General features: G+C 45.6%; 1 protein-coding gene across 3 annotated transcripts in view; it reads left to right on the forward strand.

Moving 5' to 3' along the window:
* Positions 1 to 17,193, forward strand: part of ddah1 (dimethylarginine dimethylaminohydrolase 1) — a 121,580-nt gene that overhangs the window by 53,184 nt on the left and 51,203 nt on the right. The window lies entirely within an intron of this gene.

The following is a 17,193-nucleotide window of genomic DNA, read 5'->3' on the forward strand; positions in this document are numbered from 1 at the left end:
TTCAAGTCACCGTGCATTCTCATAACATCCTCCTCACATTTCACACTGCCACCCAGCTTTGGGCCATCTGCAAATTTGCTAATGTTACTTTTAATCCCTTCATCTAAATCATTAATGTATGTTGTAAATAGCTGTGGTCCCGGCACCGGGCCTTGTGGTACCCCACTAGTTACTGCCTGCCATTCTGAAAGGGACCTGTTAATCCCTACTCTTTGCTTCCTGTCTGTCAACCAATTTTCAATCCATGTCAGTACCCTACCCCCAATACCACATGCTCTAATTTTGCCCACTAATCTCCTATGTGGGACCTTATCAAAGGCTTTCTGAAAGTCCAGGTACACTACATCTACTCACTGTCCCTTGTCCATTTTCATAGTTACATCATCAAAAAAATTCCAGAAGATTAGTCAAGCATGATTTCCCCTTCATAAATCCATGCTGACTCAGATTGATCCTGTTACTGCTATCCATGCTCCTTTACCTCAAGTTCTCTTATCAAATCCAGTTCATTACACAACACTAAACCCAGAATTGCCTTCTCCCTGGTAGGCTCCAGTACAAGCTGTTCTAAGAATCCATCTCGGAGGCACTCCACAAACTCCCTTTCTTAGGGTCCAGTGCCATTCTGATTCTCCCAGTCTACCTGCATGTTGAAATCCCCCATTGCAAAATGCCAATTTTAACTCTTGATTCAGCTTGCACCCTATATCCAGGCTACTGTTTGGGGGCCTGTAGATAACTCCCATTAGGGTCTTTTTGCCCTTACGATTTCTCAGTTCTATCCATACTGACTCTACATCTTCTGATTCTATGTCACCCCTCGCAAGGGACTGAATTTCATTCCTCACCAGCAGAGCCACCCCACCCCCTCTGCCCACCTGTCTGTCCTTTCAATAGGATGTATACCCTTGAATATTTATTTCCCAGCCCTGGTCCTCTTGCAGCCATGTCTCTTATTCCTACAAAATCTTACTTGCCAATTTCCAACTGAGCCTCAAGCTCATCCACTTTATTTCTTATACTTAGTGCATTCATATATAATGCTTTTAATCCATTTCTCCCCTCACCTTTCACACCGATTCCTATTGCACTTCACCATACTCTCCGATCCCTTCCTGAGCTTTCTGCCCTGTCAATTCTGTGGTCTTTCTTAACTTATTCTCTCTTTCCCTTTAACTCCATCCTTATATTTCCAGTTCATCTCCTCCCCCCCCCTCCCCCCGCTTCTTATCTCAGGAGATAATGCTGGCCCTTTATAAGTCATTAGTCAGGCTGCACTTGGAGTATTGTCAACAGTTCTGGACCCCATATCTCAGAAAGGATGTGTTGTCATTGGAGAGAGTCCAGAGGAGGTTCACAAGGATGATTCCAGGAATGAAGGGGTTAACATATGAGGAGTGTTTGGCAGCTTTGGGACAGTATTCACTGGAATTTAGAAGAATGTGGGGAGATCTCATTGAAACCTACCGAGTGCTGAAAGGACTAGATAGGGTGGATGTGGAGAGGACATTTCCTCTGGTGGGGGTATCCAGAACAAGAGGGCACGGCCTCAAAATTGAGGGGCAACCTTTTGGAACAGAGGTAAGGAGGATTATTTTTATTCAGACGGTAGTGAATCTGTGGAATGCTCTGCCACAGACTGTGGTGGAGGCCAGGTCTGTGGGTATATTTAAGGTGGAAATTGATTGTTTCCTGATCAGTCAGGATATCGAGGGATATGGGGAGAAGACAGGTGTATGGGGTTGGCTGGGATCTGAGATTAACCATGGCGGAGCAAACCCAATGGGCTGAATGGCCTATTTCTCCTATCTCTTATTGTCTTGTGTTGCAACATTATAAAACTGGTTAGGCCACATCTGGAGTATTGCATACAGTTTTAGTCACCCCACTATAGAAAGGACATTGTGGCTTTAAAGGGGTACAGACATGATTTATCATGAGAGGCTGGACAAACCTGGGTTCTTGTCTTTGGAGCTGTGAAGGCCTAGGCGAGATTTGTTAGAGGTTTATAAGGGAGGCATAGATGCGGTAGGCAGAGAGAATCTGTTTCCCAGGGTTGAAATGTCTAATATATAACCATATAACAATTACAGCACAGAAATAGGTCATCTTTGCCCTTTTAGTCCGTGCCGAACACTTACACTCACCTAGTCCCACTGGCCCGCACTCAGCCCATAACACTCCATTCCTTTCCTGTCCATATACCTATCCAATTTTACTTTAAATGACAATATCGAACCTGCCTCTACCACTTCTACTGGAAGCTCATTCCACACAGCTACCACTCTCTGAGTAAAGAAATACCCCCTTGTGTAAACTTTTGCCCCCTAACTCTCAAATCATGTCCTCTTATTTGAATCTCCCCTACTCTCAATGGAAAAAGCCTATCCACGTCAACTCGATCTATCCCCCTCATTATTTTAAATACCTCTATCAAGTCTCCCCTCAACCTTCTATGCTCCAAAGAATAAAGACCTAACTTGTTAAGCCTTTCCTTGTAACCTAGGTGCTGAAACCCAGGTAACATTCTAGTAAATTCGAGTGAGGCAAGGAACAGAAGGATTATACAGATTAATACGTGGCTGAGAGGATGGTGCAAGAGGGAGGGCTTCAGGTTTTTAGATAATTGGGCTTTGTTCCAGGGAAGGTGGGATCTGTTCCGACGGGATGGTTTACATCTGAACTGGAGCAGTACTAACATTCTTGCAGGAAAGTTTGCTAGTGCTGCACGGGGGTGGGGGGGGGGGTTTAAACTAAATTTGCAGGGGGCAGGGATCCAGAATGTGAGAGAGGATAGCAAGATGAAGAATAAAGGACAGGTGGGGACTACACGGTTCCGGAATATTAAGTGTGTAGTAGAGAAAGGTGAGGCGGAACAAGTGATAAAGAGGACACATGTACGGAGGGATGGTCTGACGGAACATGGAGTTAAATGTGCAGAAAAAATAAGTAAATTTAGGAAGGACAACAAAATTCAAGGGGCATACAGCCCGATGGGAGTTCGGGGAGCTGGGTTAAGCACAATAGGCAGCGAGTTAAACAGAGAGAGGAAAAATGGGCTAAAAATTCTATATCTGAATGCACGAAGTGTCAGAAATAAGCTCAGATGCGAATGGGTAACTATGATGTTGTTGGGATAATAGAGACATGGCTGCAGGGAGATCAGACCTGGGAAATGAATGTAGAAGGGTATACGTGCTATCGTAGGGACAGAAATGTGGGCAGAGGGGGTGGGGTGGTCCTGTTGGTGAGGAATGAGATTCAGTCCTTTGCAAGGGGTCAAAGGATCAGGAGAAGTCCTGTGTGGATAGAACTGCGGAACAGTAAGGGCAAAAAGACCCTAATGGGTGTTGTCTAAAGGCCCCCAAACAGTAGCATGGATATTGGGTGCAAGTTGAATAGGGAGTTAACGTTGGCATGTGGCAAAGGTAATGTCGCAGTAGTTATGGGGGATTTCAACATGCAGGTGAACTGGGAGAATCAGGTTGGTGCTGGACCCCAGGGTAGGGTGTTTGTAGAGTGCCTATGGGATGCATTCTTGGAACAGCTTGTACGAGAGCCGACCAGGGACAAGGTTATTCTGGATTTAGTGTTGTGTAATGAACAGGATTTGATAAGCGATCTTGAAGTAAAGGAGCCATTAGGAGGTAGTGACCATAATATGATAAATTTTTATCTGCAATTTGAGAAGGATAAGGGCAGATCAGAGGTGTCAGTGTTGCAGTTGAACAAAGGAGACTATGGAACCATGAGGGAGGAGCTGGCCAAAGTTAAATGGACGGATATCCTAGCAGAAAAGACAGTGGAACAGCAATGGCAGGTATTCTTGGGAATAATGCACAAGGTGCAAAATCAGTTCATCCCCCGGAGAAGGAAGGATTCAAAGGGGGGGGGGAAAGGGGCCACAGTGGTTGACAAAGGAAGTCAGAGATTGCATAGCATTAAAGAAAAAAGTATGACAGAGCTAAGGTGAGTGGGAGGACAGATGATTGGGAAATTTTTAAGGAACAACAGAACTTAACTAAAAAAGGCAATACAGGGAGAAAAAAATTAGGTACGAACGCAAGCTAGCCAGGAATATAAAGGAGGATAGCAAAAGCTTTTTTAGGTATGTGAAGAGAAAGAAGATAGTTAAGAACCCTTGGGCCCTTGAAGAATGAATTGGGTGAAATTGTTATGGGAAGCAGAGAAATGGCAGAAGAATTTGATAAGTACTTTAGATCTGTCTTCACTAGGGAAGACACAAGCAATCTCCCAGATGTATGGATGGGCCAAGGACATAGGGTAACAGATTAAATGAAACAGATTGACATTAGGAAGGAAATGGTGATGAGTAGACTGATGGGACCGAAGGCTAACAAATCCCCAGGTCCAGATGGTCTGCATCCTAGGGTACAAAAGGAGGTGGCTCTGGAAATTGCGGATGCATTGGTAATCATTTTCCAATGTTCCTTAGATTCAGGATCAGTTCCTGAGGATTGGAGAATGGCTAATGTTATCCCACTTTTTAAGAAAGAAGGGAGGGAGAAAACAGAGAACTATCATCCTGTCAGCCTAACATCGGTGGTGGGGAAGATGCTAGAGTCCATTACTAAAGATGAAATAGTGGCACATTGAGATAGCAGTGATAGGATTGGGCCGAGCCAGCATGGATTTACCAAGGGCAAATCATGCTTGACTAATCTATTGGAGTTTTCCGAGGATGTAACCAGGAAGTTAGACAAGGGAGATCCAGTGGATGTAGTGTACCTCGATTTTCAGAAGGCATTTGATAAGGTCCCACATAGGAGATTGGTGGGTAAAATCAGAGCTCATGGCATTGGGGGGAAGATATTGACATGGATAGAAAACTGGTTGGCAGATAGAAAGCAAAGGGTAGCGGTGAATGGGTGTTTCTCGGAATGGCAGGTGGTGACTAGTGGGGTGCCACAGGGCTCGGTATTGGGACCACAGCTGTTTATGATTTACATCAACGATTTAGATTGAGAATAACATCAGCAAGTTTGCTGATGATACTAAGCTGGGTGGCAGTGTGACATGTGATGAGAATGTTAGGAGAATTCAGGGTGACTTGGATAGGCTGGGTGAGTGGGCAGATACTTGGCAGATGACGTTTAATGTTAATAAGTGTGAGGTTATCCACTTTGGGAATAAGAACAAGAAGGCAGATTATTATCTGAACGGTGTAGAGTTAGGTAAGGGAGAAATACAAAGAGATCTAGGAGTCCTTGTTCATCAGTCACTGAAGGTGAATGAGCAAGTGGAGCAGGCAGTGAAGAAGGCTAATGGAATGTTGGCCTTTATTACAAAGGGAATTGAGTACAAAAGCAAGGAAATTCTTTTGCATTTGTACAGGGCCCTGGTGAGACCACACCTGGAGTATTGTGTACAGGTTTGGTCTCCAGGGTTAAGGAAGGACATCTTGGCTGTAGAGGAAATGCAGTGTAGATTCACAAGATTAATTCCTGGGATGTCCGGACTGTCTTACGCAAAGAGGTTAGAGAGACTGGGCTTGTACACGCTGGAATTAAGGAGATTGAGAGGGGATCTGATTGCAACATATAAGATTATTAAGGGATTGGACAAGATAGAGGCAGGAAATATGTTCCAGATGCTGGGAGAGTCCAGTACCAGAGGGCATGGTTTAAGAATAAGGGGTAGATCATTTAGGACAGAGTTAAGGAAAAACTTCTTCCCCCAGAGAGTTGTGGAGGTGTGGAATGCACTGCCTCAGAAGGCAGTGGAGGCCAATTCTCTGGATGCTTTCAAGGAGCTAGATAGGTATCTTCTGGATAGGGGAATCAAGGGATATGGGGACAAGGCAGGAACCAGGTATTGATAGTAGATGATCAGCCATGATCTCAGAATGGCGGTGTAGGCTCGAAGGGCCGAATGGTCTACTTCTGCACCTATTGTCTATTGTCTAAATCTGCTCTGTACTCTCTCTATTTTGTTGATATCTTTCCTATAATTCTGTGACCAGAACTGTACACAGTACCAGAGGGCATGTATTGAAGGTGAGAGGGGTAGGTTGTTTTACTAAGAGTGGCAGATGCCTGGGATGCCCTGCCTGGTGTGGGGGTAGAGGCAAATACATCAGAGGCATTAAGAGACGTTTACTGGTAGATCGGTGATGAGTGTGAGGAAGGTGGAGGGATATGGCATTGCGTAGGAAGTAGTGTCTTCAGGTTTTATGATTTACTTTTTAACTAGTTTGCCACAGCAGTGTGGGCTGAACAATCTGTTCCTGTCTTGTACTGCTCTATGTAATTCTTCAGGCCCTTTGTCTCCAGTGCTGCTGGTAAATGTCACCAGTATGGGGGAGGGAAGCCCCAGTGACTTCCCCCTGCTGGTTTTCATTAACCTCTCCACCTGCGCACCACAATTTCTCTGTAACTTGTGTCTTACATTTTGTTTTTCCTCCTATTTTTGCTACCTCAAGCCTCTTGTGTTTGGAATGATTTCTGTTCTTGGTAGGGGAACAGAGCTTTTCGCTGTACTTAGAAACTGTGACAATAATAAACCAATTACAAATTATCTGTAAATTCAGGTTTTGTTAACTAGAGGAGATTGAGATCACCAGTAAGAAATATTATTTAGGGCACGGATTGACCTGAGAGGAGAGATAATGGAAGCTGAATCTATAATAGCTGCTTTTAACAGGAAATCAATATCTGAAAAAATATCTGGAAAAGGTCAGTGGTCAGGGACTAAGTGGATTGTTCTTTCCGTGAAGGGATAGGCAGGGTAAGTAGCATATTGTCTCAGAAAAGCAGCAACCATCATCGGATTCCCGCCTTCCAGAGCTCTCTTTGCTCTGCCTTCTGGCAGGAGGTACAGGAGCTGCAGGACTCACACCACCAAGTTCAGGAACAGTTATTACCCCTCAACCATCAGGCTCCTGAACCAGAGGGGTTAACTTCACCCCCTCCCAACCCAACACTGAACTGTTCCCACAACCAATGGACAACACACACAAAATGCTGGTGGAACGCAGCAGGCCAGGCAGCATCTATAGGAAGAAGTATAGTCGACGTTTCGGGCCGAGACCCTTCGTCAGGACTAACGGAAAGAAAAGATATTAAGAGATTTTCTTTTCTTTCTTTTTTCTTTTCTTTCAGTCAGCCCCGACAAAGGGTCTCAGCCCAAAATGTGGACTGTACTTCTTCCTATAGATGCTGCCTGGCCTGCTGTATTCCACCAGCATTTTGCCTGCGTTGCTTGAATTTCCAGCATCTGCAGATTTCCGCATGTCCACAACCAATGGACTTACATTCAAAGACCCTTCATCTCATGTTCTTGATATTTATTGTCTATGTATTTACCTTTTTTCATTTTCTTATTGCATTGCATTGCACAATCTTCAATATTTATTTTTTTCTTGTATTTGCACAGTTTGTTGTCTTTGGTGCACTGGTTGTTTGTCCATCCTGCTGAGTGCGGTCTTACATTGATTCTATTGTTTCTTGTATTGGCTGCAAATCACCACAACAAAATGAATCTCAGGATTGTATATGGTGACATATACGTACTTTGATAATAAATTGACTTTAAACTTTGAACTGGTGGTCTTGGCCTGTAAAGTTCAAAGTCAATTTATTACCAAAGCACATACAGTATATGTCAGCCTTTACAACCCTGACATGCATTTGCCTGCGGGCATTGACCGTAAATACAAAAAGCATAAAAAGATCATTGAAAGTACGTACCTAAAAAGATGGACAAACAACCAATGTCCAAAAGACAACAAACTATGCAAATACAAAAAGAGAGAAAAAACAAAATAATAATAATAAAAAGCAACAAATATTGAGATCATGAGACAAAGAGTCCTTTAAGGTGAGTCCATAGGTTTGGGACCAGTTCAATGTTGGAGCAATATAATTGAAGACCCCACCCACCCTGGCCATTCTCCCTTCTCCCTTCGGGCAGAAGATACAACAGCCTGAAAGCATGGTACACCAGGCTCGAGGACAGCTTCTATCCCACTGTTATCAGACTCTTGAACAGTCCCCTAGGACAATAGGGTAGACACTTGATAACATAATCTACCTCATTATGATCTTGCACCTTACTGTTTACCAGTGTTTGCACTCTCTGTAACTGTAACAATCCTGCATTCTGATATTGTTTTCCCGGGTTCTACCCCAGTGTACAGATGTGGTGAAACAATCTGCATGGATGGCGTGCAGAACAAAGTTTATCACTGTACCTTGGTGCCTGTGACAATAATATAGCATCTTCCTCTTAAAGAATGTGGGAAGTCTAGGACCAGAGGGCACAGCCTCAGAATAGTGGGGCGTCCATTTAGAACAGAGAAGAGGGGAATTTCTTTAGCCAGAGGGTGGTGAATCTGTGGAATTCATTGCCACAGATGGCTGTGGAGGCCAAGTCATTGAATATGGTGGTTTCTTGGTTAGTCAGAGTGTCAAAGGTTCAAAGGTCAAAGGGAGAAGGCAGGAGAATGGTGTTGAGAGGGAAAATAAATCAGCCATGATGGAATGATAGAGCAGGCTTGATGGGCTGAATGGCATTTCCCTTCTTATGGTCTTATCTCCATCTGCATCAGAGGTGGATCTACTATGAAGTGGCCTTATTGACACAGTTCACTGTGTGAAGATGAGAGATTTTGCAAATGCTGGAAATCCAGAGCAACACACACAAAATGATGTAGAAGCTCAGCAGGTCAGAGACATCTTTGGAAATAAATAATCAGTTGACATTTTGGGTGAATCCCTCCCTCAGGATGGGGAAGGAAGGGGAAAGATGCCAGAAAAAGATGGGTGGGGAGAGGGGAATGAGTATCAGCTCAAAGGTGAGGGGTGAAACCAGGTGGGTGGGGAAGGGGGGATGAAGTAAGAAGCTGGGAGGTGATAGGTGGAAAAGCTAAAGGGCTGAAGAAGGGGGAATCTCATTGGAGAGGAGAGTGGACCATGGGAGAATGGGAAGAAGAGGGCCACCAGGAGGAGGTGATAGGCAGGTGAAGAGAAGGGGTAAGAGGCCAGAGTGAGAAATTGAAGGAGGAAGGGGAAAATTTCCCAGAAGTTGGCAAAATCAAAGTTCATGCCATCAGTTTGGAAGCTCCTGCAGCTTGCAGTGTGAAGACTGACATTTATCAGGACAGCTCATGCATCGCTGGAGCCATGCTGTGAAGATTGCAGGTTGAAGTATGTGAATGTGACAGGCACTACTTAGCAGGCAACCAGTAGGAGGTTCCTTGCACGCACTTCAACGACAGTACATAATAATAAGCATAATAAGTTTGTTCTTCTGAAATTGGGTCAGTGCTGGCATCTGTTATTATAACTGCAGAAGAATTGAGCAGTGTAGTCCATTTTCCCTTGTACTCGAAGTCTCTAGCAGTGGGGTTACTGACATGCAGTGACCACTTTGTTTGGAACCTCCTGGACCTAATAAAGTGGCCACAGAGTATCTGAATAGTCTTCTGTTGCTGTAGATCATCTACTTCAAGGCTCAATGAGTTGTACTCTTCTCTGCATTACCCTTGTAATGTGTGGTTATCGAGTTACTGGCAGCTTGACCCAGTCTGGCCATTCTCCTTTGACCTCTCTCATTAACGAGGTACTTTTGCTCGTACTCCGAAAGCGTACAGATCAGGGCAGGGGAGTTGTGGACATGCTACGTTGGCACTGGAATATGAGGCAACACTTGCAGGCTGCCCCCAGCACACCCTCGGACTGTGTTGGCTGTAGACGCGAGCAATGCCTTTCACTGCATGCTTCAATGTACCCGTGACAAATAAAGCTACTCCGACGTCTCTTATTCAAAGTTAAGATCAAGTTGTATGTTTGGCCCACCTGGTCCATGCTGGCCTTTAGTTGCCCGCTCTCTGCTTCTGCATCTCATAGCATCAGTAACTCCTATTGCCTCCCCCTCCCCTTAAACTTCTGGTTTTCAGCCTAAGCCCTGTGTGCTCCACCGCCCCCACCTCTCCAGGCAAACAAGAACTGTACAGTCATTCGGCACAGAAACAGGCCTTGCTGCCTGTCGTGTCTGTGACCGCCACCGCGGGAGAGCCTGCAGACTCCACACAGGCTGAATGCCCATCCGACGGACCATCAGCTGGACTCCTGACCTCATTGCCTACCTGCACTGCACTCTCTCTGTAACTGTGACACTCTGTTCCACCTCGATGCACTGAAGTGTTGAAATGATTCGTATGGACACAAGTAAAAAATTATTTAATAACAATCTTAAGTACTCGAGCGAAAGGAGGACAAAATGATTGTGACTGCAGATCCAATGTGGCATAAACAACACAATAAACGTCAGTAGAAAAGCAGTCCAATAAACCACAATGAGCAAGTAACTGAGTGTGGCTGTATGTACACAAGATTATCTTGTATGCAGTACCTAGACTGTGTGTGGACAGCACATAAAGTATACGTGTATACATCCATGAAGTTACAGTAGGTGTCTGAACACAAGCTGACTGACAGAAAATGTTTAAAATGACAAAATGATTCTTGGCTTTTCGGTCGCAGCAGGGCAGATGAAATCAGAGTAGAACAGAGACTGGCAGAGTGGGTAACAGGTGTGGAGTGTCAGTGTGAAGTGACAGTGAATGGGGGGATGGAGGGGGTGGTGAGGGACTGTGGAGAGGAGTGGATGAAGGGGTGGTGAGGGACTGTGGAGAGGAGAGGATGAAGGGGTGGTGAGGGACTGTGGAGAGGAGAGGATGAAGGGGTGGTGAGGGACTGTGGAGAGGAGAGGATGAAGGGGTGGTGAGGGACTGTGGAGAGGAGAGGATGAAGGGGTGGTGAGGGACTGTGGAGAGGAGAGGATGAAGGGGTGGTGAGGGACTGTGGAGAGGAGTGGATGAAGGGGTGGTGAGGGACTGTGGAGAGGAGTGGATGAAGGGGTGGTGAGGGACTGTGGAGAGGAGAGGATGAAGGGGTGGTGAGGGACTGTGGAGAGGAGAGGATGAAGGGGTGGTGAGGGACTGTGGAGAGGAGTGGATGAAGGGGTGGTGAGGGACTGTGGAGAGGAGAGGATGAAGGGGTGGTGAGGGACTGTGGAGAGGAGAGGATGAAGGGGTGGTGAGGGACTGTGGAGAGGAGTGGATGTAGCGGTGGTGAGGGACTGTGGGGAGGAGTGGATGTAGCGGTGGTGAGGGACTGTGGAGAGGAGTGGATGTAGCGGTGGTGAGGGACTGTGGGGAGGAGTGGATGTAGCGGTGGTGAGGGACTGTGGAGAGGAGTGGATGAAGGGGTGGTGAGGGACTGTGGAGAGGAGAGGATGAAGGGGTGGTGAGGGACTGTGGAGAGGAGAGGATGAAGGGGTGGTGAGGGACTGTGGAGAGGAGTGGATGTAGCGGTCCTTGGGGCTGGAGATGTTGATCAGCCTGACAGCTTGTTTGATGGTTCAGGGTACCTCAGTAGAGTGAGAATAATTAACCCGTTTTCTAGCTTGGGATGGAGCCTCGGTCAGTCTGCTTCAGGTATACTGAAAAATGCCGTTCACTTTAACAAGAACAGAGCCCGTTGATGTGCTGGGGGTAGCCTGCAAGTGTTCCCACACAGTTTAATGTACAGGTACAGGTTACTACAACATTGTAGTAACAATGTTGCTTGTTACTACATTTTTAAATAATATTTTATTAACTAATAGTGTCATATTGTTTTCGGTGCTGTGTGGGGTACATGTTGTGTGGCTGCATTGTGCTCCGCAGGACTATTGTCTGGTTTGGTTGTATGTGTCTAGTCAGATGACAATGAACTTGAACTTGATTCTGGCACCAGCAGAGTATGCCATCATGCTTGCAGAACAACAAGACAACAACAAACAACAAAATAACCCCATTCCAGCCTCCCAGCCAGGCACCCACGTACTTACACAGGCAGTCCCCTAATCCAGTCTCTGAAGCTGCAGGTGTCCTGGCCTGTGCTAGTCCATGAATTGCTAACAGAGTCTAGACAGTCAATTACTAACAGTCTAGACGGCACTGACAGCTTCCAGCAGTTACTTGTGTCTTCCACCCACATTGGACCCAACGGGTTCTGGAATTCCTGGGAACGCTGACGCTCCGGGCTGCACTGAAGCTCGGTGCAAACAGAGCAAGGACTCGGTGTGGGGAGGACTTTCCTCTACTGGAGAGGGAAGGGCTGGGTTGGGTGGGGAAGCCCCTCAATTTTTGTAGCAATGTACCACCCCCCCGTGGCCTTTTGGGTGACAGCTGTCAGGATCAGAATCAGGTCTAATAACACTGGCATATGTTGTGAAATTTGTTGTTTTGGGGCAGCACTACATTGCAATAATCTAATAGAAAATCTCTAAATTATGGTAAGAAATGTATATAAAAAATTAAATAAGTAGTAGAAAAAGAGAAAAAAAGTGATGATGGGCTCATTGTCCTTTCAGAAATAGTCATAGAGTACAGCACTGAAACAGGCCATTTGTTCCATCTAGTCCATGCCAAACTATTTAAACTGGCAGCTCCTATCAACCTGGCCCCAAGCCAAAGCCCCCCACTCCACTCCCATCCATGTACCACCCAAACTTCTTTTAAATGTTGAAACCAAGCCCACATCCACCATTTCCACTGGCAGCTCGTTCCACTCTCTCACCACCCTGAGTGAAGAAGTCTTCCGTCATGTTTCCCTTAAACATTTCACCTTTCACCCTTAACCCATCACCTCTGGTTGTAGTCCCAACCAACCTCAGTGGAAAATGCCTGCTTGTATTTGCCCTATCTATACTTATAATCTGATAGTGGTGGGAAGCAGTTGTTCGTGAAGTGCTGAGTGAGTGTCTTCAGGCTCCTGTACCACCTCCCTACTGGAAGCCATGAGAAGAAGGTTTGTCCTTTTTGAGGCATTGCCTTTTGAAGGTGTCCTTGAAGCTAGGGATGTTGGATTTAAGGAATATATCAGAACATGAGGTAATATATTAACAATGAAAGTAGAAACAGAAAAATATTGAATGATTTAGAGCATACAATATAGGAGCAGAATTAGGCCATTTGGCCCATTGAGTCTGCTGCGCCATTTCATCATGGCTGATCCATTTCCCTCTCAACCCCAATCATCTGCCTTCTCTACGTATTCCTTCATGGCCTGACCAATCAAGAATCGATCAATCTCTCCCTTAAATATACCCAATGACTTGGTCTCCACAGCTGCCTGTGGCAATGAATTCCACAGTTCATTACTCTCTGGCTAAAGAAATTCCTCCTCATCTTCATTCTAAATGGACATCCCTCTGTTCTGAAACTGTGCTCTGTGGCCTTAGACATTCCCACCATATCCTTTCCAAATCTACTCTATCAAGTCCTTTCAACGTTCGATAGGTTTCAATTAGATCACCCCTCATTCTTTTGAAGCCCAGTGAGTACAGGCCCACTCTTCATGTGACAAGCCTTTTAATCCTGGAATTGTTTTTGTGAACCTCCTTTGAACCCTCTCCAGTTTCAGCACATCCTTTCTCAGATGAGGGGTGTAAACCTGCTCGCAGTACTCCAAGTGAGGCCTCATCAGTGCTTTAAGGCCTCAACATTACATTTTTGCTTTTATATTCTAGTCCTCTCGAAATTAATGCAAGCATTGTATTTGCCTTCCTTACCACTGACTCAACCTGCAAATTAATCTTTAGGGAATCCTGCACCAGGACCTGCAGGCCCCTTTATACCACAGATTTAAAATTTTTCTCTCTAGTTAGAAAATAATCTACTCCTTTATTTCTTCTACCAAAGTGCACGACCATGCACTTCCTGAAACTGTATTCCATCTGCCACTTTTTTGCCCATTCTTCTAATTTAAGTCTTTCTGTAGCCTTTGTGCTTCCTCAACACTATCTGCCCCTTCATGTGTCTTTGTGTCTTCTGCAAACTTGGCCACAAAGACATCAATTCCATCTTCCAGATCATTGACATATAACATAAAAAGAATCGGTCCCAACAAAGACCCTTGTGGAACATCAATAGTCACTGGCAGCCAACCAAAAAAAGTCTCCTGTTATTCCTACTTTTTGCTTCCTGCCAATCAGCCACTGCTTTATCCACGCTAGAATCTTCCCTGTAATACCATGGATTTGTAGCTTGTTAAGCAGCCTCATGTGTGGCACCTTGTCAAAGGCCTTCTGAAAATCCAAATATACAACATTCACCAATTCTCCTTTGTCTACCCTGCTTGTTATTTCTTCAAAGAATTCCAACATTTATTATTGTAAATAATTATTTTTCTGCCCACACATTTTCTACCCAACTCATTGCTTGTGTAAGTTGGAGTAGAGAGGGTGTTTTGGCACTGTTAAAGCCCTTTGGCAGGGCTGTACACAGGCTGTAAACGCAGCTTAAATCCTTGTATCCTCTGAGCATTATTGTGACATTACGTTACTCCTTGGAACTCTGGCACAGCTCCTGATGCCTCTTCTGGCACTTTCTCAGACAGCCTCCTGTCGTCCTCACAAGCAGGAAATCTTGACGTTGTTTTACAGGGCAGAGTAAATCAGAGAACTCTCCTAATTGCTGCAGCAGTAGGTCGATCACTTGAATTAAGTAGGAGTTGTCTATTGGTGGGTCTTTGGGTGTGTGTAGAGGCCGATCCAGGATCCACGGTAGTGCAATCACTTGGATTGAGTTGGAGCTCTCTAGCGGGTTGTCTATAGGTGGGACATCAGGTGTCTGCAGAGGCCGATTCAGGATCTGCATTTTCTGGTGCATTTTCTCATGTAGCACAGCTCCCTCTTGAACAGATTCCTCCAGGTCTAGCTGTTGAGTGCAGTGTCATCCCAGTTTTTAGATGTCATGTTGAGTTCCTGCAAACTGACTTTGATCTTATCTTTGAAGTGTTTCCTTTGCCCACCAGGGGCTCGCTTGGCTGGCCTTCAACTGGGAGTAAGGATTCTGCTTGGGGAGACGTGAGTTAGGCATCCAGACGATATACATCCATCGGAGTTGGTGCTGCTTTATCAAGGTGGAGATGCTGTTCGTGTGGCCTCTTCCAGTTAGTGTGTCTGGCCTGCTAGATGATCCTTAAAAGCTTTATAAGGCTCTTTGGTGGAAATTTTCCTGGGAAATTGTTATATCCTCCAATAGGCAGAGAGATTACCTAGTGCAGCATTAACTTTGAACTGAGTGAAGTTTCCCATCGTGTTCTACTTAAACACTTTGCCTTTCACCCTTGACTTATGGCCCCTGGTTGTAGTCCCACCCAACTTCAGTGGAGAAAGCCTGCTTGCATTTACCCTATCAACACCCCCTCATAATTTTGTGTACCTCTATCAAATCTCCTCTCAATCTTCTATGTTCTAAAGAATACAGTCCTAACCTACTCAGTCTTTCTTGTAACTCATGACCTCCATGTGCTTGTATTTTTTCTTAGTACTCTTTCAACCTTGTTCCTGTGATGGATGGCGCTGTAACCACCAGTTCTGAGGGAAAGTGACCGACAGGTGTTCTCTCTCAACGCCATTTAGTTTGCAAGAGTTTATTGTCGAAGATATATTCAAAGATGAGATAGTCACATCTTTCTGGACAAAAATCACCACATAAGGCAGGAAGATGAGATGTTTAAGGGCAGCCTGAGGGGAAACGTCTTCACTCGGAGGGTGGTGAGAGTGGGGAACAAGCTGCCAGTGCAGGTGGTGGATGTGGGACCCATTTCAACATTGAAGAGAAGTTTGGGTGGGTACATGGATGGAGGGCTCTGGCCCGAGTACACATCAGTGGGATTGGGCAGCCCAGTGGTTTGGCACAGACTAGATGGGCTGAAGGCCAGTTTCTGTGCTGCAGTGTTCTATAACTCCGTGTTTTAAACTTGAACAGTTGGTTTATCCTTTTCACATGTACGGAGCGGTTAGGATTAGTCGGATGTGGGCAGGTAATGCTGCCCTCAAAAGCACGATGGCCCTTGCGGGCTGCCACCACACTTCTGTGTTCTTTCTCCTTAGGCTGCCCTGAAGCAGTTCATCCTTCTGCCTGTTGTGGTGATTCTGTGAAACCTTCGATCCGTCAGAGAAAGCATTCTCTCATACAGCCGTAGGACATAGGCCATTTGGCCCATCAAGTCTGCTCTGTCATTTCATCATGGCTGATTCAACCCCACTCTCATGCCTTCTCCCTGTAACTGTGGGGGACAGAAGATCTCTGGCTGTGCACCCAGAAACCCGAGATCTTTGGGCACCGAGCTCGGAAAAAGCGAAGCAACGGACTTCTAACATCGTAAATCAGCGAGTTGTTTGTTCTGTCTCTCCTCTCGCTGTGAAGCGGAGACACCACTTTTTCCCTCATTAGGGAGAGAGAGCCAGTGGTATGTCGAACACCGGGTGAATGAGTAGCCTTTGGGGTACTGCAAGTCTCCGTCTTTACTGACGCTTTGCCGCGTGCTGGAGTGCCCGGTGGAGGGCGCCGATGCTTTTTTGCTGGTGGGGGAGGGGAGGTTGTTACGTTGTTGCTGTTTATGTATGGGAGGCGGAGCTGGGGGGAGGCTTTGGGATTCTAACGTTTAACTGTCGTTCATTCTTTGAGGCACTTCTCTGTTTCCGTGGATGCTTGCAACAATAAAGCATTTCAGGATGTATATTGTTTACATTTCTCTGACATTAAATGTAGCTTTGAAACCTTTGACACACTTTACTAACCAAGGAGCCATCAATCCCCTCTTTAAATATACCCAATGACTTGGCCTGCACAGCTGTCTGGATGCATCACAGCTTGATATAGCAACTGCTCTGCCCGTGACCACTAGAAACTGCGGAGAGTTGTGGACACAGCTTTGTGCATCACAGAAAACAGCCTCCCCTCCACGGACTCTGTCTACACTTCTCATTGCGTCAGTAAAGCAGCCAGTTTCATCACCACCCTGGACATTCTCTCTTTTAACCACCTCCCCAATCAGGCAGAAGATACAAAACCCTGAAAGCACACACCACCAGGCTCAAGGAAACCCTCTGTTCCGCTGTATAAGACTCTTGAACAGTTCCTTAGTACAATTAGTTGGACTGTTTACCTTGCAATTACCTCATTATGATCTTGCACCTCATTATCTGTCTGCACTACACTTTCTCGGTAACTGTAGCGCTTTTTTTTGCATTCTGATTTTAAGATTAATAGTTTAGCATGGACTAGATGGGCCAAAGTGCCTGTTTCAGTGCAGTAGTGTTCTATAACTCCCTCCCCTTCTGCCCCTCACCCCTGTCCTTCCCCCTCCTGTATTCTCTCTTCCCTCTGACCCC

This window comes from Hypanus sabinus, chromosome 11 (genome assembly GCF_030144855.1).
Source record: "Hypanus sabinus isolate sHypSab1 chromosome 11, sHypSab1.hap1, whole genome shotgun sequence".
Taxonomy (NCBI): domain Eukaryota; kingdom Metazoa; phylum Chordata; class Chondrichthyes; order Myliobatiformes; family Dasyatidae; genus Hypanus; species Hypanus sabinus.